This window comes from Schistocerca gregaria, chromosome X (genome assembly GCF_023897955.1).
Source record: "Schistocerca gregaria isolate iqSchGreg1 chromosome X, iqSchGreg1.2, whole genome shotgun sequence".
Lineage (NCBI taxonomy): Eukaryota > Metazoa > Arthropoda > Insecta > Orthoptera > Acrididae > Schistocerca > Schistocerca gregaria.
In genome coordinates, this window is record NC_064931.1 from 331,259,660 (window position 1) to 331,286,275 (window position 26,616).

The 26,616-nt window shown below is 42.2% G+C and overlaps 1 protein-coding gene across 1 annotated transcript in view; it reads right to left on the bottom strand.

The window, feature by feature from the left end:
• The window catches only part of LOC126299251 (metal cation symporter ZIP14-like), a 142,841-nt gene that overhangs the window by 80,675 nt on the left and 35,550 nt on the right, over window positions 1-26,616 (bottom strand). The gene's annotated exons all lie outside the window — the stretch shown is intronic.

The following is a 26,616-nucleotide window of genomic DNA, read 5'->3' on the forward strand; positions in this document are numbered from 1 at the left end:
GTGTACGATGAGAGTTATAATTTCCGAAGAAGAAGAGATACAAGGTCAATCCTAGGTGTCATCCTCAAGAGAATGGCTGATGGCTTCTACCAAACTTGGATGAGAGAGGCAGTGCTCCACCACCTTCGCATAATGTATTAAATTGATTGTTTTTAAATACTTCAAAAAAAGGACAATATGATATGCAGCTGTGACTGTGACAACATTTTGTTCCAGCTCCCAGTTCAGTACTTGCTCTCTTAGAATAATCTCAGAGAAGGAAGTTCCATCAGAGGAAACTGTTGCCCTGAGGACAGTTGCAACATCTCAGTCAGTGGGAAGCAGCCAGAGATTCTTCAAACGCAACTCCCAGCACAAATGTCACACTATGGTATTTACATTTGAAAAAAAAGTGTTGTGGAGTATAAATGCCATGGTGCATGTCCTTGCAGCAACAAATGAATTTTATAGAATTTTATATAAAATGACTGTTTCCAAGTTTCAGCTCACAAAATGCAACTTACGAAGTACTGTGGAAGTATACCTTCATTAGTGATGGTGCACTACCAATAATGAATGTGTATTGTTCAGTGAAGCTGGAACCAACAATCCACTTTCACTAAACGGGTCAGTGAAGGTGCACCATCATCAGTGATAGTATAGCTTCTCTCAAACTTCCACTTTCATCAGATTTGTTAAAAAAGAGCTTCTGGTACTGTGACCTTCTAGATTGAGGGAAAGGCGGGGGGCTTTTCTTTTTTTAGAAATTTAACTTCTAAAAACATTATTTTAATGTTTTTCTGTGCATTTTAAAAGTGTGAGTACAGCATTTGTTCTAATAAAAAATAAAGTACCACATCTCTAAACCTTTAGTTCTAATTTTTTGTCAACAGAGGTACACATACCACCACAAATCCACTGCTGGGAATAAAATTAGTGCACCTGGAAAGACGATGTCAATTTGACCTGATGATGGTATATTCCACCTGGGAAGGTTGCAGATGTACTGACAATGGTTTCAACACCGTTCACCAACATATAGTATAGTGGCATAGCTACCAGAGTGTCACCTGTGTCTATCCTTCTTAGCGCATGCTCACAACCAGAAGGAGAAGTATGCAGGCAACCATGCCATGGAGATAGCACTCATGCTTCCAACAGCCAACTGAGTGAGTTTGAAAGGTGTCAAATTGTGGCTTTCTAAGTGGCAGGACAGTGCTTTTGGAGAATTTCCACACAAGTTATGCAATGATGTTCATATCAGTGGTCACATGAACGTTCTCACACCCACAGATGATGTCCACGCAATACAGATAACTGCCAGGGGCAGGGCAGCAGTAGCAGATCGTTCAGCTACCACAACACAGACAAGAGGGTTTGGGAGCCCAGATGTGTCAACATGAACTGTTGTGAACCAGTTATTATTAGTGGGTCTATAGGCATGCACATGAATGGATCATTTGTAAGATGGAATGGTGTGTTGTGGTCTTCAGCAATGAAAGAAGATTCTGTCTGTGACTGGCTGCAAGTAATGGTTATATGTGCGTACAGTGTAAACTAGACACACTACACCCATTGCAGCCCTTCTCATCTGTGAGCATCTGCATTGCTGCCCATGGAGGTTACACCATGTATTAATATAGGTGTTTCAGCATTCGTCAATAACTGGTACCTCAGAACCCCTTGTGCTATTGGTGTGTGTCTGTGTTTTAATTTATACAAGGAAGAAGTTACCAGAAGCCAAACACAAAGAAAATAGAAAATGTACATTGGTACAAAACAGAAGCAGTAGATACATTCATACTCCATATCAGAGGCTCTCAGAATCACTTAACATATATGAACTCATGGGGCACAAATTATTTAGTAAGATTCCAAAATCTGTACAAGATTTATCAGAACAAGCATTCAAACAAACACTGAAAAACTGATTAGTAGACTACCCCTTCTATGATGTAAAAGAATTTATCAATTGTAATATAACACGGTAATGTGTGTGAATGTGTGTGTATGTTTTGTTTTAGAAGAAAGCCTCTTGGCTGAAAGCTCAGATTCTTAGCAGTCTTATTGTTTTACCTGTCTGCAGCTCAACCTCTCCTCTATATGGTGAGTAGCAATCTATCTTTTTCATAAAATTGTCATCATTCTAATCTGGAGTTTCCATTGTTCATTTGTATTTTTGTATTGTAGTATATGTGTGAGATTGTCTATGGCTGTAATGGACTAATAACATTAACATTATTACTGTTGTTAATGTTATTACTGCTCCAAAAAATCTGCAACTATTCCTTTGAATTAAGATTAGTGATAATCTAGTTCACTTAGTGCTATTGTTGCAGTTATGTTTTATATTTCTCTCACTAATTTTTGGTTAAACCACAGTGTGCCATTACAGTATGTTTTTCTACCATGTTTCTATGCATTTCTGTAAAATTGTCTTGCATGTTTTTACATTTAACCAACTCATATATGCCAGTGTGCGCATTACCACTTTCTGAACGTAATAGGTTTAGGTTAGCAGCTTCTACCACTATGCATGGCAATGATTAGACTATACCAATCAGTGTGTTAAAATGTGTATGGTGGACAATGCTGTGGAGAGTTTAGCAGAAATTTTGTAGTATCTGCAAGCCTAAACTTATAAGTTTATAACATGTGGGATTTAACTTTTAGAGTGAGTTGCAATAATTTGCAATCAATTTCAAGACAATCAGTACAAGCAAGTCCATGTAACAATAGGTGACTGTCAGTTCTTTCAGCTGGTAATTTGAGTGATTGTAAAAACCTGGAGCAGTGGTTTTCTTACTCTCACTTGGTGAAACAAGAGTAAGAACACAGGGATCAGTTTTGCTGTATACACAGGCTAAGTAGGTAGTATTCTTGAAGTTTTGTTTTGTTTTGTAATGGACAATCATTTTTTGTAAAAGTCAAGTGCAACACATTTTGGATTTGTGACAGTACTACAGTAAATTAACGTGGGTGAAAATTGTGGGTCTCTTAAGTAGTTATGAGAACATGCTGTGTCATAAATATTGTACTGAATATTTGCAATTTCATTATACCATGGCCATTTCTTGTAGAGATGTTCTGTATGTATTTTGTCTAAACAGGATTAATAACCATCACCTCTACAGGTGGATTAGTTACAGTGGTTAGTTTAATGCTCTATGGGTATTTTGCATCATAAATTGTAATGATGTGGAATGAGTCAATTTATATTCGCACCACAAATTATTTTGTAAATATGCACCCTATTGTTTTTTTGTTTTATTTATATTTATTTATTTTATACAAACAGATGCAAGTTAGTAATTCCTACACACCAGCTTTTACACATTACAATGATAGACATTCTTCTACAGAACTGATGAAGGAGTTGTCAGGGAGAAACTTTTTCAGTTTATTTTGAAATGTTAGTTTTCTGTCTTTCAGACATTTTACATCACTGAATATGTGATCAAAAATTTTAACTGCAGCACTGTGTGCCAGTTTTTGTGCTAAAGGCAACTTTAAATTGCATAATTAATTTTTTTTCTTCTGGTATTTTAATTATGCGCATCATTGTGCCTCTTGAATTGCAGTTGATTATTTACAACAAACTTCACGAAAGAATAAACATAGTGTGAAGCAGTAGTCAAAATGCCTAACTCCGTAAACAGATGGCTACAAGTGAGCACCACATATTATACTTACAGCACATTTTTATGCACTGAAGACTTTCTTTCTTAAAAATGTGTTATCCTGAACATTATTCCATATGCCATTATTGAATGAAAATATCCAAAATATGTCAACTCACTGATTTGTCTCTCCACAAGATTTTCAGTGATTAGAAGTGCAAATGTGGTTGAACTAAATTGTTTTACATGTTCCAAATTGGGCTTTTTTCAGTTTAGATACTCATTAATATGGACACAATATGGACAGGCTTATCATTGGTGTAGTACCTCCAGATTTGCAGAACTGAATAGGTTGTGTCTTTTTAAAACTGAGATCATATGCAAAACAAGTTAATGAGTTTTTAGGAACAGTGTTTATCATTTCTTCTCTTGTAGTGTGTGTGATTAGATTGATTGCAATATTAGTGCACTCATGAAAAGAACTAATCCTGCTTGTTGTAAATTACATGGGAAATTATTTACATATATGAGGAACAACAGTGTACCTTAGACTGAGCCTTGGGGAACTCCATATTAGTACGATTTCTCCCCATTTAGAATATTGTCCCCAAATTAAAATGTTTGAATTACAAAGTAAGGTATAACTGAAACTTCCTGGCTGATTAAAACTGTGCCCGACCGAGACTCGAGCTCGAGTCTCGGTCGGGTGCAGTTTTAATCTGCCAGGAAGTTTCATTTCAGCACACACTCCGCTGCAGAGTGAAAATCTCATTAAGGTACAACTGCCTGCTCATTTTGGTTAAATATGATATAATACATTGTTTGGCTATGCCATCAATCCCATAAAACCTCAGCTTATCTAGGAGAATATTACACTCCTGGAAATGGAAAAAAGAACACATTGACACCGGTGTGTCAGACCCACCATAGTTGCTCCGGACACTGCGAGAGGGCTGTACAAGCAATGATCACACGCACGGCACAGCGGACACACCAGGAACCGCGGTGTTGGCCGTCGAATGGCGCTAGCTGCACAGCATTTGTGCACTGCCGCCGTCAGTGTCAGCCAGTTTGCCGTGGCATACGGAGCTCCATCGCAGTCTTTAACACTGGTAGCATGCCGCGACAGCGTGGACGTGAACCGTATGTGCAGTTGACAGACTTTGAGCGAGGGCGTTTAGTGGGCATGCGGGAAGCCGGGTGAACGTACCGCCGAATTGCTCAACATGTGGGGCGTGAGGTCTCCACAGTACATCGATGTTGTCGCCAGTGGTCGGCGGAAGGTGCACGTGCCTTTCGACCTGGGACCAGACCGCAGCGATGCATGGATGCACGCCAAGACTGTAGAATCCTACGCAGTGCCGTAGGGGACCGCACCACCACTTCCCAGCAAATTAGGGACACTGTTGCTCCTGGGGTATCGGCGAGGACCATTCGCCACCATCTCCATGAAGCTGGGCTACGGCCCCGCACACCGTTAGGCCGTCTTCCGCTCACGTCCCAACATCGTGCAGCCCGCCTCCAGTGGTGTCGCGACAGGCGTGAATGGAGGGCCGAATGGAGACGTGTCGTCTTCAGCGATGAGAGTCGATTCTGCCTTGGTGCCAATGATGGTCGTATGGGTGTTTGGCGCCGTGCAGGTGAGCACCACAATCAGGACTGCATACGACCGAGGCACACAGGGCCAACACCCGGCATCATGGTGTGGGGAGCGATCTCCTACATTGGCCGTACACCTCTGGTGATCGTCGAAGGGACACTGAATAGTGCACGGTACATCCAAACCGTCATTGAACCCATCGTTCTACCATTCCTAGACCGGCAAGGGAACTTACTGTTCCAACAGGACAATGCACGTCCGCCACCCAATGTGCTCTAGAAGGTGTAAGTCAACTACCCTGGCCAGCAAGATCTCCGGATCTGTCTCCCATTGAGCATGTTTGGGACTGGATGAAGCGTCGTCTCACGCGGTCTGCACGTCCAGCATGAACGCTGGTCCAACTGGTGGCAAGCCGTTCCACAGGACTACATCCAGCATCTCTACGGTCGTCTCCATGGGAGAATAGCAGCCTGCATTGCTGCGAAAGGTGGATATACACTGTACTAGTGCCGACATTGTGCATGCTCTGTTGCCTGTGTCTATGTGCCTGTGGTTCTGTAAGTGTGATCATGTGATGTATCTGACCCCAGGAATGTGTCAATAAAGTTTCCCCTTCCTGGGACAATGAATTCACGGTGTTCTTATTTCAATTTCCAGGAGTGTATGATTCACACACTCAAATGCCTTAGATAGGTTGCACAAAATCGCAGCCAATGATATTTTGTTATTTAATATGTCTAAAATTGGTGGGTGAACATGTAAATGACATTCTCAGTAGAGCATCTCTTTTGAAACCCAAATTGTGATTTGCTGAGGACACCATTGTTACCTAAGTGAGAATACATCACCTTGTTGATAGTTTTGGAAAATGATGTATGATGGATGAGTGCTGAAATCTATTTGTGTCATAGTGCAATAATATAGATGTGTTTTTTCATGCCTTGATGAGTGTGAGTATTATCCCTTGGGTAACCAAATTGAGGCTGATCAACAGAACCATCGCCAAACAAACTGGGGTTGATGATCTGACAGTTTTGCTATCTTACTGGGAAATATCCTCAGTTGGTTTATAATTTTGATACTTGGAATGAAGACAAAACACGGGTTGCCACTGAACACATTACTTGGCTCAACAGTGGTTTAGTCTTACTATGTGAATGGAGTTAGTAAAATTCAACTGTGATGGGTAATTTTAATGGATTGACACAATCTTTATTATGTTAGTCATACAGATGTTCCAACATCAGTGTGCTTAGCTTCTGTTAGAGAAATTTTAGTTGACAGTTCCTTTACATTATATATGAAAATAAAATAATGTTTGAAAACAGTTAATAGGGACCTCCACATGTGGCCTATGCTACTGGACCCACACAACCCTAAACTGCCCATTATGAAATTATTCTTTTAAGTAAATTAGAATGCTGTAGCATCACAGGCAATGATACTGATCGGAGTCACATCTCTCTTAACATGAAAAAAAGTGGATCAATAAAGATTCATGAATCAATCAGTCGTTACATGAATTAGTAGTAATTACAGGTGATATACCTCAAGCGTCAATCCTCAGATAGTTGCTGTTACTTGTGTGATTAATGACCCTTCATTGATTACATTTCCAGATGCTGAGATTATTTTGTTTTCACATATGCCAATGTTGTAGTAAATGATAAACTGAGTAGTTTTAGAAAAGATTGGTTAAGAAATATTAATATGCATTAATATAGTTTACAGCCAATTGATTGTCATTAAATTTGAAAATGCTTCCAATAATAGTTAAAATATGATAGCATGGCGGCAAATTTTTGGGACTCCTGCTTCATACCATGGGCATATGTCACTGAAAACCACCAGACCTACTACCCATGGTCTGCTACCTGACCAAGGACTATAAAACAAACCAGGGTATCGCCACAATTCTGCAAAATCACAGGTTTGTCTTCGATTTCCAAAGACAGTGTGGTCGACAGAGACTACAGAAGACTAGCCTTCAGCAAGAAAGTCTGTGTGCTCCAGTTATATTCAATATACAATGATGAGCCAAAACATTATGATCACCTGCTTAGTAACATGTTGGCCCACCTTCAGAAGAGAATACAGCAGCAATTCTTCATGTTATGGATTTGAAAAGCCCTAGATAAGTTTCCAGAGGTATCTAACACCAGACACATACAAACAGGTAAGCAGTTCCCTCAAATTACAGATCAGTGGTACGTAGTTATGGAGCTGGCGACCAATAGTGCCACAGACATGTTCCAGGAGGTTTAGATCAGGCGAATTTGGTGGCCAAGAAATCAATGTGAGTTCACCATCATGCTTCTCTGGCCTCGTGACACAAACAGTTATCCCGATGGAAGATGTCATCGGGGAAGACATCAAACGTGAAAGGATGCTGGTGGTCTGTGATAATGCGCACATAGCCCATAGTTGTCATGGTTCCTTTGATGACTACAATACTTCCCATGGAAGCCCAGTTAAAAGTCCTCCACATCATAATATTGCTCCCAATGGCCTGTGCCCACGGCGTGGTGCACATTTCACGCAGCCATTCACTCGGATAATGGCATACCTGGACACGATCATCGACCTGGTGTAGCAAGAAACGTGATTTATCCAGCCAGGAGATTCGTTTTCATTGATCCATGGTCCATTCCTGAGGATCCCGTGTCCACGGCAATGGTAATTGATGATGTCATTGAGTGAACATAGGAATATGCACCGAACTGTGTGCTCCAAAACACTTGTGCCTGCAGCAGATCGTCACCTATCCTGCTTTACCGAGCGGGCAAGCCTCCGACCTCCACATTCTGTCGCCTTGTCACCTACTCGTGATTTGACTGTCCTTCAGCTACTTCCCACAGACAGCTACGACAGTAGAAGGCGAGCGGTCGACTAGGCACTGAGTCATACCAACCTGACCTTTGTAGTAGTTGCTTATGTCAGTGGATTTCCTCCTTTCCAATCCATGTTGTCGTTGGAGCGATTCCTTATTCTTCTCTGCTCCGTTTGTGACGAAAGCAAAGATGCTTAATCATCTAGTAACCTAGTCTAACACGACATGCACAGAAACTGATAATGAATAACAAGTCTCGCTTAAGGCTGTCTTTAAGTTTTATGGGGCTTATTCGCATTGTGTTGTGTGAAAGGCCCAGGAAGGTAAGAAACGTCTCTTTACCTCAGACAGATATTTAATTTACGGAAGGTGGCATGCAACTCGTTAAACGTGGGAACCAGGAAGAAGTGGGATGAGGGGTTGAACGGAAGTTGAGTTCATAACTATGAAATAAATATTGAAATAAATATATTGTAACTAACCAGAAAAAATTCTCTTTCAGAACATCAATGTTGCAACTACAACATGTAATTGTTGCCATTAAAGAGAAGAAGCACTTTGCGAATGCTCGTTTCTACCATAATGCAAATTAATTTTCCAGTTGTGTATCGATTCAGTAAACTATATATATTGCTATTAATTCGACCATATTTAAAAAAAAATATCTACTGAATAGAAACAGACACGGCTTGGATAAGGAAGTACTCGAAGGGTATCACCTTTTAGTCTATCGTCACTTTGTACAGCATCAATGAATCTATAACTTGAGATACACAAATCCCCCGTTATTTAAAAGTACTGCCACTCACCTACATTACAATATATAAGAAAAGTGTTTATTTTCCTAAGGCGATGTAGTATTTATGAGGAATGGATCATGCTGATTTTACATTAAGGATGTACTGCTCTGTGTCAGAGTGCTGGACTAGGTGTTGGGAAATTGCGTACACGGTTGTCCTGCAGATGACACATCATTCGCTTCATCCGGGTGAGTGCAGATTGGCTCAGCGCTACCAACTAATAACACTACCGGAGGAAGATCGCTAACCGGGATTTCCGATTTACTCGCCAGCTATCGGCTTCCGCTGACGTCTTCTCTGAGTTTTAAAATCTGAGCAATCCCTTTCGGCAGGCGCCTTCCTTTATACTTCTTCCTTACTAGGATTCGATAATAGACGCACAGTCGGCTCGTGTCTGGGAAAGAAGCGATGTTTTGTGGTCTCATAGCACAGACATCAGGAGTGCGCAATAACATATAACAATTAGGCAAGAAAATAACGTATTTTCCTTTACCGACACATTGCCTTGCTCGCTTTGGCTGAGCGCGAATGACCAACGCTTTCTGTTCTGTGTGTAAGGGGGAGCCAAGTGAAAACGAGACATTTGGAAGAAAAGAAAATAAATTGTTCATTATTTCAAAAGCAATCGCCATAACTGTTAACACATTTGTCCCAAGGTGAGACAAGACGATCAAAGCCTTCATGGAGAAACGTTTTCAGTTGACTGTGGAACCACGATTGTATCCAGACGTACACCACTTCGTCCGAAGCAAATCGACGGCCACGAATTTCTGTCTTCAGGGCTCCAAAAATACAGAAACTGGGAGTGGAGAGATCGGATCTATATGAAGGATATGTAAGGGCTTGGCATCCCAGGAAATATGTGGACGTGCATTTTTTTGTCTGGTTGTTTCGACTAGGCTGAAGAAGTTCCACTGGGAAGTCCTTACACATCCTCCATACAGTCCCTATCCATCCCCACGTGATATTAATATTTTTGGAGCCCTGAAAAAGACATTCGTCGCTATCGATTCGCTTCGTACGGTCGAAGAGGCGCACGCATGGGCACAATTATGGTTTCGTAGCCGACCGCAAACATTTTCCATGATGTCTCACAGGGCGATGAATGTATTAACACACATTTCCACTGTGTTCCGACACTTTAATCGTTACAATACGCGTGAATGTGTGACGTGTTGGTCGATTGGTTGATAGTCTCAGAGGTAAAAGCTAACCAATTGTATTCTACACTATTTCCAGGATAATGTTTCAGAACGTTTTTTTCTTTGTTGAACATCGTTGATGACAAGACTATTATGAAGCTGACTCTAGAATGTTTTACGCTTTAACGGAACTTTATGGCCAAAGAAATGGTATAGCGATTGCTGATCTGTTGTTGGGATGCGAAAAACTGTCCGATTAAAACCGATAGCGGTATTTTAGTTCTGAATAACAGGTGTTTTTCGTTATTTGTTTGCTCTCGGTTATAAGGCGTGTTTTTAATTTTTCATTAATAACCGATAAAAAACCACGATATCGATTGGCCATAGTAGCAGTGCTAAAATTTTTCGCTTTTAATTAAACATTTTCAAAAAAAGGAGCAATTTTTATTCGTAAAATTTCCATTCGTTTGAAATATTGCATCATTACACAGAATGAGTAAAGTGATCAGTGATATTTTAATAGCGTTGCCGACAGAAGCGAGCAACAGACACATGGCATAAGAACTGGTACAGTATTGCTGAGACAATAATTTCCTTTGTACCTTGTGTGGTTTCTCGCTGTCGCCTCAGACATATGTTGTGTTACAGAATGGCATCAACCACAGGCTAGAAGTATTTTTATAGAGTTACGCAGCAGTGAAATACAACTCTTCATTTTCTTTGAAAGATTAAAGATATGTCTGCCGTTTTTATCAAATAATAAAAGGGGGGAAATTACGGTAACAGTAATAAATTAAAAACTTAACAACAGTTCATTCATATTATACCATAAAAATAGAAGAGCTGATCGGTTACGTGTGTCTACATACGAGGGGCGTTTGCAAAAATAAAAACTATTTACGTGTTTGGGGTAAACCTTTTTTATTTTTCCACATAGTCCCCTTTTAGACTTATACACTTCGCCCAACGCTGTTCTAATTTGTTGATCCCTTCCGAATAATAGGAATTGTCCAAGCCTGCAAAATAGCTATTAGTTGCTGCAGTCGCTTCCTCATTTGAATAAAATCTTTGTCCCGTCAGCCATTTCTCCAAATTGGGAAACAAATAGTAGTCTGGAAAATAGGGGGGATGTGATACGAGTTGGAATCCTATTTCCATTAATTCTGCGACCACAACTGCTGAGGTGTATGCTGGTGCAGTGTCGTGATGGAAAAAGACTTTTTGCGGTCCAATCGCCGGCGTTTTTCTTGCATCTCGGTATTCAAACGGTCCAATAACGATGAATAATAGTCACCTGTAATAGTGTTACCCTTTTCCAGATAGTCGAAGAGGATTATCCCTTGTGAATCCCAAAAGACAATCGTCATAACTTTTCCGGCCGAAGGAATGGTCTTCGCCTTGTTTGGTGCAGATTCTTCCTTGGTAACCAATTGTGTAGATTGTTGTTTGGTCTCAGGAGTATAGTAATGTATCCGTTTTTCATCCACAGTGACGAAACGACGCTTAAAGTCCTGCGTATTCTTCCTGAACAGATGCAAACCATCCTTGCAACACTTCACACGATTCCGTTTTTGGTCAAGCACAAACAATTGCAAAATCCATCTTGCAGATAGCTTTCTCATGTCCAAATGTTTATGCAAAATATTATGTACCCGTTCATTCGAGATGCCCACAGCACTAGTAATCTCATGCACCTTAATTCTTCTGTCAGCCACCGCCATATCATGGATTTCGTCAATGATTTCTAGGGTCGTAACCTCCACAGGACGTCCAGAAAGTTCAGCATCACTTGCGCCCATAAGGCCACTCCAAAAATTTTGAAACCACTTATAAACTGTTCTAATCGAAGGTACACAGGCACCGTAATGTTTATCAAGCTTCTCTTTAGTCTCCTGAGGCGTTTTGCTTTTCATAAAGTAATGTTTAATTACCACACGAAATTCTTCTTCGTCCAATTTTTGGTAATCACTCGACTTCCTTAATTCACACGAATGCCAAACACAAAGAAACAGACTAATATACTTGAAACTTGGTGTGCGTTCTTTTCACAGATGCAACTCACAAATCATGATCTCGATATGCGCCGGTGGTGCCATCTCTCGGACTTTGCACGGCCTTTTCAAACGCCCCTCTTAACATGCCCTTGTCTGGCTGCAGCCTTGAAAACGGAGAAATTAACACAAAAGACAGAGTTCTTCAACCTTAGTTTTCACCCTTTAGCTCAGACTATTTGTAATTCCCAAACGGTACATGCTTTTTGAACAGTCTCAAAAAATTAGAGTCGGTAGGAAAATACTGGTGATTTTTTTAAAGTATTCAACCACTTATCACTTTTTGATTAAAAAAAACGAATGGTGGACAGATTAAGTTTTCTTTTGTTTGCCTATTAAATTTACTATTTTCATTCTAGGTATATTGTAACTGAGAGAGCCACATGTCTGAGGATCTTTGTTCGATTTCTATGTTTCTCACAGGAAATAACACGAATACAAAATCGAAAATCGGTTGTTTCAGGAACCAGTTATTTTGAGCGGTTTTAACAGTCGAGTAAAATTGGGGTGAAAAAAAAAACGATATAACCGAAAACCGGTGGTTTCGGCAATAACTGCCATCCCTAATCTGTTGCTGCAGATTTGACCCAACAATTTCGAATTGGAAAGTGTTGTAGGGTAAATAAGTTACGCTTGCGAGGAAACAGAAAGGCTTTTAACAGTGAACCGCGAACGAATGAGGATAAAACAAGGAAGTGTTACAGCTACGTTTCCTGGTAGTCCATCCTATTTCTCATTATAACAGTTTTTCGGGAATCAGTCTATGGAAAGCGAGTGCGCCAGGAAGCAGGACATCATCTACTAAAAGTGTGTGTTTATTTTACGACACACGTTTCGTTTTATTAATTTAAAACATCAGTGAACTGTTTTTGTTTATTTCAAAATAATTTAGTGCTTATTGGGCCATCTTCAGGAAACAACTGACTATAGTCTGGAAGAGACACTAGTTGTTTCCTGACGATAGCCCAATAAGCCGAAAACTAATTTGAAATGAACAAAAATGAGTAGAACAAAATTAGTCTACTTGTCTTTCAATATTAAGTACAGAATTGTTCTACCAAGAAATAACGAAAGAATCCATAAACAAAATTAAGAAATCGGCATTGATTTGGAAAGAAACACAATTTTATTTACAAGTCTGATTTGGTGTTAGATCTATAAGAGGCATTTAAAAAGTTTCAATTTGAGAGCGTTGCTGCAGCATACATGCAACATAGCGCCATACCATTGTGGGTATATATGCACAGTTATATGGGCAAGGGATTCTCTGGCGGGACCTGGGGGTTGAACCCCTCTGCCATCCTCCACACCTACAGATCTTTAACCTGTCCTATCCTCTATTATGCCAGTCCCACCTGGATATCCGCCCCTCCCACCCCCTCCCTCCTCATCCTCAAGCGCCATGCACTCCGCCTCACCTTCTGTATACACTTCCTGTCCCCCACGCGGATCCTCTACGGCCTGATTCCTTTCCCCCATCTGCTCCTATTTCTCGAACATATCCCCATACTCTACACCTCTTGCCACCTTGATCTCCCTCATCCCCTGGTTGCTCCCCTCCTCTCCAACCCCTGCCCTCTGTCGTGCCTTCACTGTTGTGTCCCCCCTACCCTCAATCTCTACACCCTTCATCTCATTTCCCTAGGTGGCTTCCGTTAACTCCCCCTCCCGGATGATGCCCTCTCTCCCTCCATTTATCCCTCGTATCAACTCTGATCCTCACCTCCCCCTCCTTTCCTCTGTCCTTTCCCCAGACTCCCTCTTCCCCCCTCCTCCATCCTCTTTTTTCCCCACCTACCCTCTCTCTGCCTCCTTTCTCTCCCCTGAGTCCTTTCTGCTCTCCCCTCCACTGCCTTTCCCACTCCTTCTCGAGTCCGCCCAGCCCCCTCTTTTCTATGTCCCCTCCCTCCATCGGCTCCCCTTTTTTTCTTTTCCTCTCCTCGCCCCTTTTCACCGTCATAGATCCGGGTCCTCACCCCTTTCCTCCCCCATCTGGTGCTGTCTCACCTGTATAGTAGTGCTGTTATAAGTGAGTGTTCAGTGTTTTATGTCCCCTGTCAGTGTTGCAAACAGCTGCCATACTGTCACTAGTTGTGTTTTTTATCTCATGTGAACAGAAACCAGACTGTCGCCGTGTTTTTTTAATTGTGCCTGTCTACTTCATCATCCGCATCGTCACCGCAGTGTTTTTCATATTTTAAATTCCACACCTTACCGCCATTTTACAGTTTTTTACAATGTCACCATTTTATCGCCTGTTTTTCTTGTTTGTGTCTATTCTCATTATGTTTCTTAACTTTTCTGTAGGATGTAGAGCAGCATATTAGGCTCCTGCCCCCCGTCTGGTGGGGGGGAATTGAAATCCAATAAAGAAAAAAAGGCAAAGGATTAGTGTGACATTCGTCCCGACGGGTGCGAAGTAGACGCGGAAACGTGAGCTACGGTGACGTTATTACCAAATACAGAACGAACATACTGTTATTCTTTTCTCAGCTGTCGAAGAACAAACAGCGCTAGGCATCCATGGGGAAAAGAAGAAAGCTATGGGGCAGCATGTCTGTCGAAAACCACCGTTGCGGAACGAAAACTGCGACAAGGGCTGCTGCTGCTTCATCACGTCCCCATATCCCAGAAGTGGGAGACACTCGAGCACCTGCCCTATAGTCCTCATCTCTCCCATGTGGTTATCACACCTTCGATCCCTTAAAAAAGGCCTTGAAGCTTCGACAATCCCTGACGGGCGAGGATGTGCAGCAGGCAGTTATAGGCTTGTTCGCACTGCAAGACACGGTGTTTTACCAATCTGGTTTCTTCAGATACGTCGGTGGGATGATTACCTCAACACTCACGGCCATTTTGTCTGACCAGCATACCGATTCTGGACTGTGCGGCTTTCGAACGGGAACTTTATGATTGTCCTTTATAGGAAATTTGTGGTAAGGTCTTATGGGACGAAACTGCTAAGGTCATTGGCCACTACGCTTACGCACTACTTAATCTAACTTAAACTAACTTACGCTAAGGACAACACACAGGTCGTCAAGCTGTTTTAAGGTGATTTTTACTGCATTTGAAAATTCTGTATCTAAAAATGACTTTTCCATAGCTTATGAAATGAAATGTTTCCAGATCTACAACCAAACAAAAAATGGCTCTGAGCACTATGGGACTTAACATCTATGGTCATCAGTCCCCTAGAACTCAGAACTACTTAAACCTAACTAACCTAAGGACATCACACAACACCCAGCCATCACGAGGCAGAGAAAATCCCTGACCCCGCCGGGAATCGAACCCGGGAACCCGGGCGAGGGAAGCGAGAACGCAACCAAACGAAAATTGCAAACACGTGTCATTTCTGACCACTAGCCAAGTGTTAAAGTAGTAAAACGAAACACGTATGGTAAAAGTAAACACTCATTTTTAGAAATTAATTAGACATATTTGGTATACTTTAGGTAATAATCCAGCAGAACTATATGAAAGTCTGAATAAGGCTTCAACTATTTTTCATTAATGGGCATAATAGTATCAAACATGTACAAGGCGTGTCTCGTTACATGCGAATCTGCAAGAACTGCGCATGTATGTGAAGAGGAGAGACAACGGTTTTCTGCAGCTACATCTATATCTGCAGTATACTCTGAAAGCCACGGTGAAGAGCGTGCCAGAGGGTACGTCCCATTGTACCAGTTATTAGGGCTTTTTCCGGTTCCGCTCACGTATGGAGAGAGGGAAGAATGATTCCTTAAATGTCTCTGTGAGCGATGTAGTTAATCGTGTCTTCGTGATCTCTATGGGAGCGATATGTAAGGGGTTTAATATATGTCTAGATTCAATACTTAAAGTAGGTACTAAAAGCTTTTCATGGGATAGGTTGTGCCCATCTGCAAGCGTCGGCCAGTTCAGTTTTTCCAACATCAAACAAACCTGTGACCATTCGTGCTGCCCTTCTTTGTACTCAAATGGTTAAAATGGCTCATAGCACTATGGGACTCAACGTCTGTGGTCATCAGTCCCCTAGAACTTAGAACTACTTAAACCTAACTAACCTAAGGACATCACACACATCCATGCCCGAGGCAGGATTCGAACTTGCGACCGTAGGGGTCACGCGGTTCCAAACTGTAGCGTCTAGAACCGCACGGCCACACCGGCCGGCTCTTTGTACTCGTTGAATATCCTCTGTTAGTCTTATTTGGTACGGGTTCGACACACTTAAGCAGTATTCTAGGCTGGGTCGTATAACTGTTTTCTGCGCAGTCTCCTTGGTGACGCATAGCATTTCCCTAGTATTAGCAACATTCTAGGATGGGTCGCATAAGTGTTTTCTATGCAGTCTCCTCGCCGGCCGCTGTGGACGAGCAGTTCTAAGTGCTTCATTCTAGAACCGTGCTGCTGCTACGGTCGCACGTTCGAATCCTGCTTCGGGCATGGATGTGTGTGGTGTCCTTAGGTTAGTTAGGTTTAAGTAGTTCAAAGTCTAGGGGACTGATGACCTCAGATGTTAAGTCCCATAGTGCTTAGAGCCATTTGAACCATTTTTTTTACAGTGTCCTCTGGCGACGTATTGCATTTTCCTAGTATTCCACCAACAATCCAGAGTCTACCATCTGTTTTATATGCGACTGAACCTATATGATCGTTTCATTTCATATAGGCTACCTACAAACTGTTACACCCAGGTATTTGTATGAATTTACCTATTCCAGTTGTAGCTCATTGATATTACAGTCACAGGACACTACGTTTTTTTGTTTTTTGAAGCCCACAGTTTAACATTTCTGACCATTTAAGGCAAGCTACCAATCTTTGCACTACTTTGAAAACATATCAAGGTCTGACTGAATATTTGCGCAGCTTCTTTCAGATAGTAATTCATTATAGATAACCTCATCGTTTGAAGTGTCTGAGGTTACTATTAATATTGTCTACACGGTCATTGATATACAACATGAATAGCAAGGATCCCAATACACTTCCTTGGAGTACATCCTAAGTTACCTCTGCATCTGCAGCTAGGAATGTGGTGGAGTGGTTAACACACTGGACTCATATTGGGTCGGACGACAGTTCAAATACCCGTCCAGCTAACCAGAATTAGGTTTTCCGTGATTTCCCTAAATCGCTTAAGGCAAATGGCAGGATGTTTCTTTTGACAGGAGCACAATCGATTTCCCTCCGTATACGAGCTTGTGCTTCATCTCTAATGACTGCGTTTTCGACGGGGCGTTAAGCTCTAACCTTTTTTTTTTTTTCTACATCTGAATATGACTCTCCATCCAAGACAACTTGATGCGTCCTCCCTACCAAAAAATCCCTCAATTCTGTCACAATAAATACAGCATCTAGCTGATTGCCATGATCCACGTCTTTCAGTATATTGTGTGAGAAAAGTGCAAGTTGCGTTTCATATTATCAATGTTTTCGGAATCCATGCAAGGTAGCATTCTGTTCGACATACCTCATTGCGTTTGAACTCAGAATATGTCGTATGTTCTCAGATTCTACTACAAATGTATGCGAAGAATATTGGATGGTAGTTTTGTGGATCACTTGTGTTACCCATGTTGTAGCTGGTTCTGACCTGTAGCAACTTCCAACTACTGCGCACGGTTTTTTGTTCGAGGTATCTACGGTAGATTACAGTTAAAGGAAGAGCTAACTCAGTTCAAATTCAGTACAGAATTGATAGGGACTCCGTCAGGCCCTGGAGTTTTGTTCAGTTTTAACGATTTCAGTTGGTTCTCAACGCCACTGACACTAATATGTGTTTCACTCACTCTTTGACTGATTCGAGAAATGGGCAATACTCTTGGGTTCTCCTTTGTAAAGGAACCTCTGAAAATGGAGTTAAGCATTTCTACATTTACTATACTATCCACAATTTTAGTTCCTGTCTCGTCCATGTGTGCCTGGACACTAATTTTTGTGTCACTAACAGCTTTCACATATGACCAGAATTTCTTTGGGCGTTGTGAAAGATCTTTCGACAGTATTCTGCTACGGAAGTCTTTGAAGGCTTCACACATTCCTCTCTTGACAACTAAAGGTGATTCATTTAGCATCTCTTTATTATAGCTCTGTGCTTTATTTTACACCTAGCCATCAACAAGAGTTAGCATATGTTACGGGGCCCGCAAACTAGGATGGTGTCCATATCTACAATAAGTAGTAACAATTTTAACTCTTTTTCTAAAAGCGAGCACTGGCCACTCCATACATTATATGTCATAAGTTGACAACACTGCAAAGCTTACAGGAGAATTATTTAATATTCTCCGAGCTGACCGTAATAACCCGAGCAGTTGGAATAGGGTTCTATGATTGCTAAAAAGAAAGTAACTAACAAAAATCGTATTTATTTTTGTAAGGTATATTACAGTTGTTCATTCTTTCTACTGTGTATTTACCTTTCTTACAGTACTTTTATACTAGAGTGAATGTTGCTTTCTTGTTGGTGGACTATTACTGTATGTATTGTAGTTTCGCGGCACCTTCGTTTATTTTGTGTCGTTTTCTGGCGATCACTATGGACTAATGAGACACAATACGACTGCTTAAAATCAGTAGAACATATTAAGAGACTGAAGCGTAATTTATCTATTGATTGTGAAATTTTCCGACAGGGAAACAAGAAGCACTGAAGAATAAGACAAGCTTATTTGTTTTGTTTATGCACAATACTAAGTTAAAAAAAAATAGGTTCTGAGTTCAAATGGCTCTGAGCACTATGGGACTCAACTTCTGAGGTTATTAGTCCCCTGGAACTTAGAACTAGTTAAACCTAACTAACCTACGGACATCACACACATCCATGCCCGAGGCAGGATTCAAACCTGCGACCGTAGCGGTCTCGCGGTTCCAGACTGCAGCGCCTAGAACCGCACGGCCACTTCGGCCGGCGATTCTGAGTGCAACGTATATAACAATGTACGTATCAATGATCGGTGTTTCATCTGATCATAAAATCTCATCGTTATAATTTATTTACTCGTGAATACAGTATGTCGAACATCGTCACAGGTGATGGAGCATGAGTTCATCACTTCGAACGGGAAACAAAACTGCAATCCACGGTGTGGAGCCACACCACCTCTCCTCCAAAGAAAAAGTTCAAAGCCGCACCCTCAGAAGGTAAAATAATGACAACGGCCTTCTGGGACCCTGAAGGGGCTATTCTGTTTGATGCCCTCCTCGTGGTGCAACGATCGACTCTAAAGTGCATTGTACTACCCTCAGGAAATTGAAGAAACGACTTCAGCGTGTTCGTCGCCACAAAAATACAAACGATGGAATTAAAAAATAAGTATTTTTGAAACCAAATTGTACGGATAAAAAGAAAGACCACATCATTTCCATTAAGATTATTAAAAAATTAGCGTGCCCTGGATTTGCACTCACAACGTGCAGTTTACGATCCTAGAGCTTCGGTCACTTTTTGATGTGATAGTTCTTTGGACATGTGTAAAATTTTGAGGTCGTGATGTTTTGCAACACATGCGTTACAAGTTTTCTTTTAATCGTCTGCCCTCCGTCGGGCAGACCGTTAGCCGGAAGCCGGTCTTTCAATGTGACGTCACTTACGCGACCTGCGGTCGATGAGAGTGATAGGATGATGATGACAGTACAACACCCAGTCCCTGGGCGGAGAAAATTCCCCGACCCAGCCGAGAAAGTGAGGGGGTCACACAAATATCAAGCAGAAAAATGTTGTAGGCGTGAACCGTACGAGACAAACATAGTCTGTCATGGACTATTAGGCAGATCTTTTTGAGATCTAAAATTTGGTATATCATTCAGTAGCTTAGGCCCTCGGGCTTAGAGAGGACAACGAATAAGCTGTGTCGATGCAAATGAATGAACGCGGAGGAAATTATGCCGCGTGTACACTATTTTACAATATGCTAGCTAAACCCTAACGTTACATCAGGATGATACAGTGCTAAAATGTAGATCTCAAGAATATGTGTATAAAACACCATGATAGCACAAGTTTACCTTATACGGTTCACCCACAATCGTGAGTTTAATGTTTTGTATTCGTTCAACGACTTAAAAAGACGAAAATGGTGATTTTGGGTGAACTGTATGCATAAACAGATATTATCATGGTGTTTTATTTACGGTACATGCTTTTGGGGACATGTCAACATATACGTCGCTCTACTAGTACATTCCAAAGAGTGAGTTACTTTTATTTTCACACATAAAAGAAAATAAATAAATTAATTTTTGAAAGATTTTCTTTTTGATTTTTCTGAAAATTATTGTCACTTGTTCTCGTAACTTGAAGTGCTTTGTTCTGCTGTCGAGAGCTTTGTTGATAGTTGTATCTGTTAGTGATTGGGCATATCTGTATTCTCTGTCAGAACGTTATTCAACGAATGTAATTTTTGGGTAGCTTCACCGCAGTACATTGTCGGTTCAGAACGAATGTGTACAGGTGTCTGCGAACGTGTCGCTGTGTCCATGTTAGACTCAGCCTGGCCTTTTCCCTCTCTTGTTTCATAACGTTACTGTCTGTGTACAGAGAGACTAAGGCGGTCCTATGCATTTTAGAGGGTCTACCGATCCCAAGAAATTATTTTTCGCCATTTTTTTTTGCAAACGAGGGCCCACCAGGGTGAACAACTGAGGGCTGCGAAACGTAGGACCCAGTCTTGCACCACTGCATAGGTGGTTTCAGAAAGTCGAATTCATCACTTCGGTCTTCCCATACGAGACATATGACACAGCCAGCTGGCCCTGGACTCTGTACAAAATGGATGTAAATTATAATACCGATGTGTATCGCCATCGGATTAAATAGTAGAATTCCATTTTATTCTGTAATTTATTTTTAGTTCTACGCAGATCGAGGTAGTAGTCAACATGAGCAGTCGGCCTAGAGGTACGGACCGATACTAAGGACCTAGAAGTGCAAAGCGCAAAGCAAAAAATGAAATGAAAAAAAACCTCTTGTATCAAAAACTCATAAGTTGCCAGTTTTTTGATGTTCACAATGGTGTTGCTGAATCTAAACAAACTGAAGCATAAAATATAGAAGTTGCATTTTATTGTACAGATGATGGCAGTAGGCCCAGTATAAAATATTTATTATAATTTGCAACTCTTTCCGATGTAGCCACATGTTGTACAAGTGATACTGCTGTCGAACGGACAGGAAGTCCTCCTAGTTCAGCCGCATCGTCATCCAAGCCCTCTCGTCCGTGAAGACGTATTCTTCAAGTCAAACAGAGGTGGAAAGTACATCACATGTTATGATGTTATTACCATGTTCTTCGCGCCAAACACCACACGAAAGTAATTTATATTCTAACCATATTGGAGAATGGCTGAGCAACTTTGATTGAAATTACTGGATTGCGAATGGAAATACGTAAGTGTAAGATATTAACAGTAATTTTTTGACTTCAAAGAAAATGTATGACAAAGAAAATAAACCACGATTCTGACAAAAGTAACTTTTCACGTATAGACATAAGCTACCGAATAAAATTGGTTGTGTTATTCAGAATCTAAAGGGAACCTTTTCTGTATTGTTTGCAAGGATACTCATTCAGATGGTTCGTCACCGATTAAGAAAGATGGATTAGATGACTGGAAGAACGCAAATATTTTATTGAAAATGCTTGAAGAAAGCACTTCACGTAGACAAGCCATAATTTCGTTGTTAGTGCGCAAAGACAGGGCTGCACGTGTCGGCTCTCAACTTGTGAGTCAAACTGAGACCGAACAAACGTACTAGCAGACATTTAGAACGAATTATTACAGTTATAACTTTTTGGCAGAACGAGGTCTTGCGTTTCAGGGTAGTGATGAAATTGTTGGATCACCTCACAATGGAAATCATTTAGGTATATTCATGCAAATAAAGGAAAGAAACTTACGACACATTTGTCAAAAACATTTACCCATTGAATTGCATGAAGCATACGTGGTCATATTATTTGTGAAATTAAGAATTGGAAATATTATTCTGTTTCACTGGATTTGGCTCTAAATACACTCCTGGAAATGGAAAAAAGAACACATTGACACCGGTGTGTCAGACCCACCATACTTGCTCCGGACACTGCGAGAGGGCTGTACAAGCAATGATCACACGCACGGCACAGCGGACACACCAGGAACCGCGGTGTTGGCCGTCGAATGGCGCTAGCTGCGCAGCATTTGTGCACCGCCGCCGTCAGTGTCAGCCAGTTTGCCGTGGCATACGGAGCTCCATCGCAGTCTTTAACACTGGTAGCATGCCGCGACAGCGTGGACGTGAACCGTATGTGCAGTTGACGGACTTTGAGCGAGGGCGTATAGTGGGCATGTGGGAGGCCGGGTGGACGTACCGCCGAATTGCTCAACACGTGGGGCGTGAGGTCTCCACAGTACATCGATGTTGTCGCCAGTGGTCGGCGGAAGGTGCATGCGCCCGTCGACCTGGGACCGGACCGCAGCGACGCACGGATGCACGCCAAGACCGTAGGATCCTACGCAGTGCCGTAGGGGACCGCACCGCCACTTCCCAGCAAATTAGGGACACTGTTGCTCCTGGGGTATCGGCGAGGACCATTCGCAACCGTCTCCATGAAGCTGGGCTACGGTCCCGCACACCGTTAGGCCGTCTTCCGCTCACGCCCCAACATCGTGCAGCCCGCCTCCAGTGGTGTCGCGACAGGCGTGAATGGAGGGACGAATGGAGACGTGTCGTCTTCAGCGATGAGAGTCGCTTCTGCCTTGGTGCCAATGATGGTCGTATGCGTGTTTGGCGCCGTGCAGGTGAGCGCCACAATCAGGACTGCATATGACTGAGGCACACAGGGCCAACACCCGGCATCATGGTGTGGGGAGCGATCTCCTACACTGGCCGTACACCTCTGGTGATCGTCGAGGGGACACTAAATAGTGCACGGTACATCCAAACCGTCATCGAACCCATCGTTCTACCATTCCTAGACCGGCAAGGGAACTTGCTGTTCCAACAGGACAATGCACGTCCGCATGTATCCCGTGCCACCCAACGTGCTCTAGAAGGTGTAAGTCAACTACCCTGGCCAGCAAGATCTCCGGGTCTGTCCCCCATTGAGCATGTTTGGGACTGGATGAAGCGTCGTCTCACGCGGTCTGCACGTCCAGCACGAACGCTGGTCCAACTGAGGCGCCAGGTGGAAATGGCATGGCAAGCCGTTCCACAGGACTGCATCCAGCATCTCTACGATCGTCTCCATGGGAGAATAGCAGCCTGCATTGCTGCGAAAGGTGGATATACACTGTACTAGTGCCGACATTGTGCATGCTCTGTTGCCTGTGTCTATGTGCCTGTGGTTCTGTCAGTGTGATCATGTGATGTATCTGACCCCAGGAATGTGTCATTAAAGTTTCCCCTTCCTGGGACAATGAATTCACGATGTTCTTATTTCAATTTCCAGGAGTGTATATCGCATGTAGACCAGCTGACTCTGATAATGTGCTCTATCCTGCGATCAGGACTAGTGGAAAGTTTTGTAAGGTTGGACATGGAAGGCCCTACTGCTGAGCAACTCGTCCATAGCTTGCTATATTTTTTTAAAGTGAGAATGACATTGATATCGAGGATGATGATATTTGGTTTGTGGGGCGCTCAACGACGCGGTTATCAGCGCTCACACAAATTTCCAATCGTTACACTGTCCCGTCTCGCCATTTATCTCGAATGATGATGAAATGGTGAGGACAACATAAACACTTCCACGGCCAAGAAAAATCCACAACACGGCCGGGAATCGAACCAAGGACTCCATGACCCCGAGGTAGCAATCCTAACCACTTTTTTTCTGCCCTCATTTTGTTCGTTATTGTTCGCTGCATTTTTTCGGGGCGGACGTCCCATGACGCTTGTTCATGCTCATCGTTGATCCATTCTCTTAGTTTTTTATTGCAGAGGCTACCGTGCCGGCATCCATTAGGCCACGAGTTGTGGACTTGATTTCAAGCACTGTCTTGAGCAAAGCTATGACAATGCCAGCAACATGAGTGTGAAATACAGCGGCTTAGAAGCACCAATTAAGAAGATAAATAAATACGAAGAATACATTCCCTGCTTCACACATTCATTAAATTTTTTTGACAGGTGCGCTGCAGAATGCTGTGCAGAAACATTCTTTTTTTTTTTACTTCGTTGAAAACCCCTATACAATTTTTTTCCGCTTTTGCATAGCCACGGGCTATTTTTTTGAAAGCAATGAAAGAAACTGAACCAATCGACTGTTATTCTAGGCTGACTAAGGAACACAGTTTTCCAAAGCTACGTGCTTCGTTAACTACATTCGCACCCAAGAAAGAAGTAGACTACGTTGGCTGTCGATTGCATTACACTGTTACTAGTTTAAGGATTTAGATATGTGAAGCGTACGATGTAGAAGGCAGAACACAGTACTAAGAGGAAGGATTTCAGGCGCCAAGACCGACTGCTCGCCTTCTGGGATTTCCACTCAGTTATGCAGTTACAGAGTTCGACTACTACTGATCGAGTTTTCCGCTGACGGTGCGTTGGAATCGTTTCTGGCAACAGTTCGGATCCTCAGTCGATGCAGACCAGAATCTGTCAACTGTCAACAAACGTATGTTTCTTCGAGGACATCTGGACAGGGAATCCAACAATTTGCTTCACGGCATAGCTGTAACTGCAGTTGCTTCTGAACAAAGCAAGAAAATTTTACGTGTATGTTATGGCGATAGAAACAGAATTATCCTGGAGCATCTTGACTGTTCAGGAGACATCACACTTGTGACATCCGATTCTCCAGAACCTCTTAACATTTATTGAACGAAACAAGTGCATTCAAACTCTGCAGGTAATAGTGTCCACAGGTGTAAGTACACATTCATGCTGAGTTTTAGATGCTAGCAGACAGACTAGCTTCATGAGTATATCATTTATCTACGGTTTATTTGTTGCGAATCACCAATTGGCAGTTGATACTACTGAGTCTTCTTTCACTGTGTCACAGTCACATCAGCCAGTCTGCTTGACGGTGAAAATAACAACAATACTCACTTTGCAGATACTACAATCGAGAGTTTTCACTCCTTTTCAAGACACCTGTCAGTACCTCAAGAGCTCAAAATCTGACACATTAGTATTATAATACTTGTTAGTAGATCAACGATTTAATATAGAGTAATTGTTCACAAGTCTGAATGTGTAGCCAAAGATCGCTTGCAACATCGGGACAGGTTTTATATTCCTACTTGTATTTGATCTACCACAAGAATCGCATAAAGTATCCAGTCAGTCATCATGAGATGCTCTTAGAGACGCTACTACTAGCCGTCCGGAGTGGCCGAGCGGTTCTAGGCGCTTCAGTCTGGAACCGCGCGACCGCTACGGTCGCAGGTTCGAATCCAGCCTCGGGCATGGATGTGCGTGATGTCCTTAGGTTAGTTAGGTTTAAGTAGTTCTAAGTTCTAGGGGACTGGTGACCTCAGGTGTTAAGTCCCATAGTGCTCAGAGCCATTTGAACCATTTTTTAACGCAACTACTTCTAGAGATCCGTGATCCATCCACACAGCAAAATCCATTCTATCAACTCCATACTTGCAGAATCATATATATGTTCGTACAGTCCCATATTCCTTGAGACCCTTGGCAGAGCGCGAGTCCATCAAAGATCGAAAGTCAAGGATTGGAATGTACGGCTATGAAACTCTTTTGTATGCTACCTAGTGAAATTAAATGTTTTACAAACGACGAGGAAAGGAATTATTTCTTCTTGGTAACTGCTTCAATAACAAATACAAATTATTTCTTTCAATACCCTAGCAAAGAAATTAGTTCTGTATTACTAACCAAGACAAGATAAATGTCTTGGAGCATGCAAAGCTACATGATATCATTTTGAGAGTTATTCTTGTAGTCTTCATCCCGAATGTTAGTTTGATGTAGCTCTTCATGATAATCTACGTAGCGCAAATCTCTTCATCTCTGCACAACCACCCCACCTTACATACTGTATTCGAGCCTTGGTCTTCGTCTACATTTTTTATCAAATTGATTATTCCTTGGTTTCTCGGGATGTACCGTATTACCCTATCTCTTCGTTTTGTCAATATGTTAAGCATTCTTCTGTAACACCAAATTTCAAAAGCTTGTGTTCTTCTCTTCTTGTCTGTACTGTTGTACTAACTACACGGTCCAGCCACATCAATGTGACCACCACCCACGTTCGACACCAACGTACAGTAACCACTCACAGACGGCAGGTGGCAGCAACAGCAGTGCAGGGTATATAAAGCGTGTCGGGGTACGCGGAAAACAGTGGAGTCGTTGTCATAATGGGAAAACGGCATGTACATTGACTTTCGGGCCAAGGATGGGAGCATTTCCGAAACGGCAAAGTCTGTAAACTGTTCACGTGCCGCCGTGGTTAAAATATAGTGTGTGTGGCAAAATGGTTCCTCCAAACGCGATGCAAGGCGACTGGACGTGGTGTACAGGAGAATAGGCGTGCAGTTGCTGAGCAGCTGACGGGCCAGATGAACCAAGTGGCTACCGTCAGTGTCTCCTCAACGACCGCTCGGTGAACGTTGCTGCTTACGGGTCTCCACAGTAGGCGCCT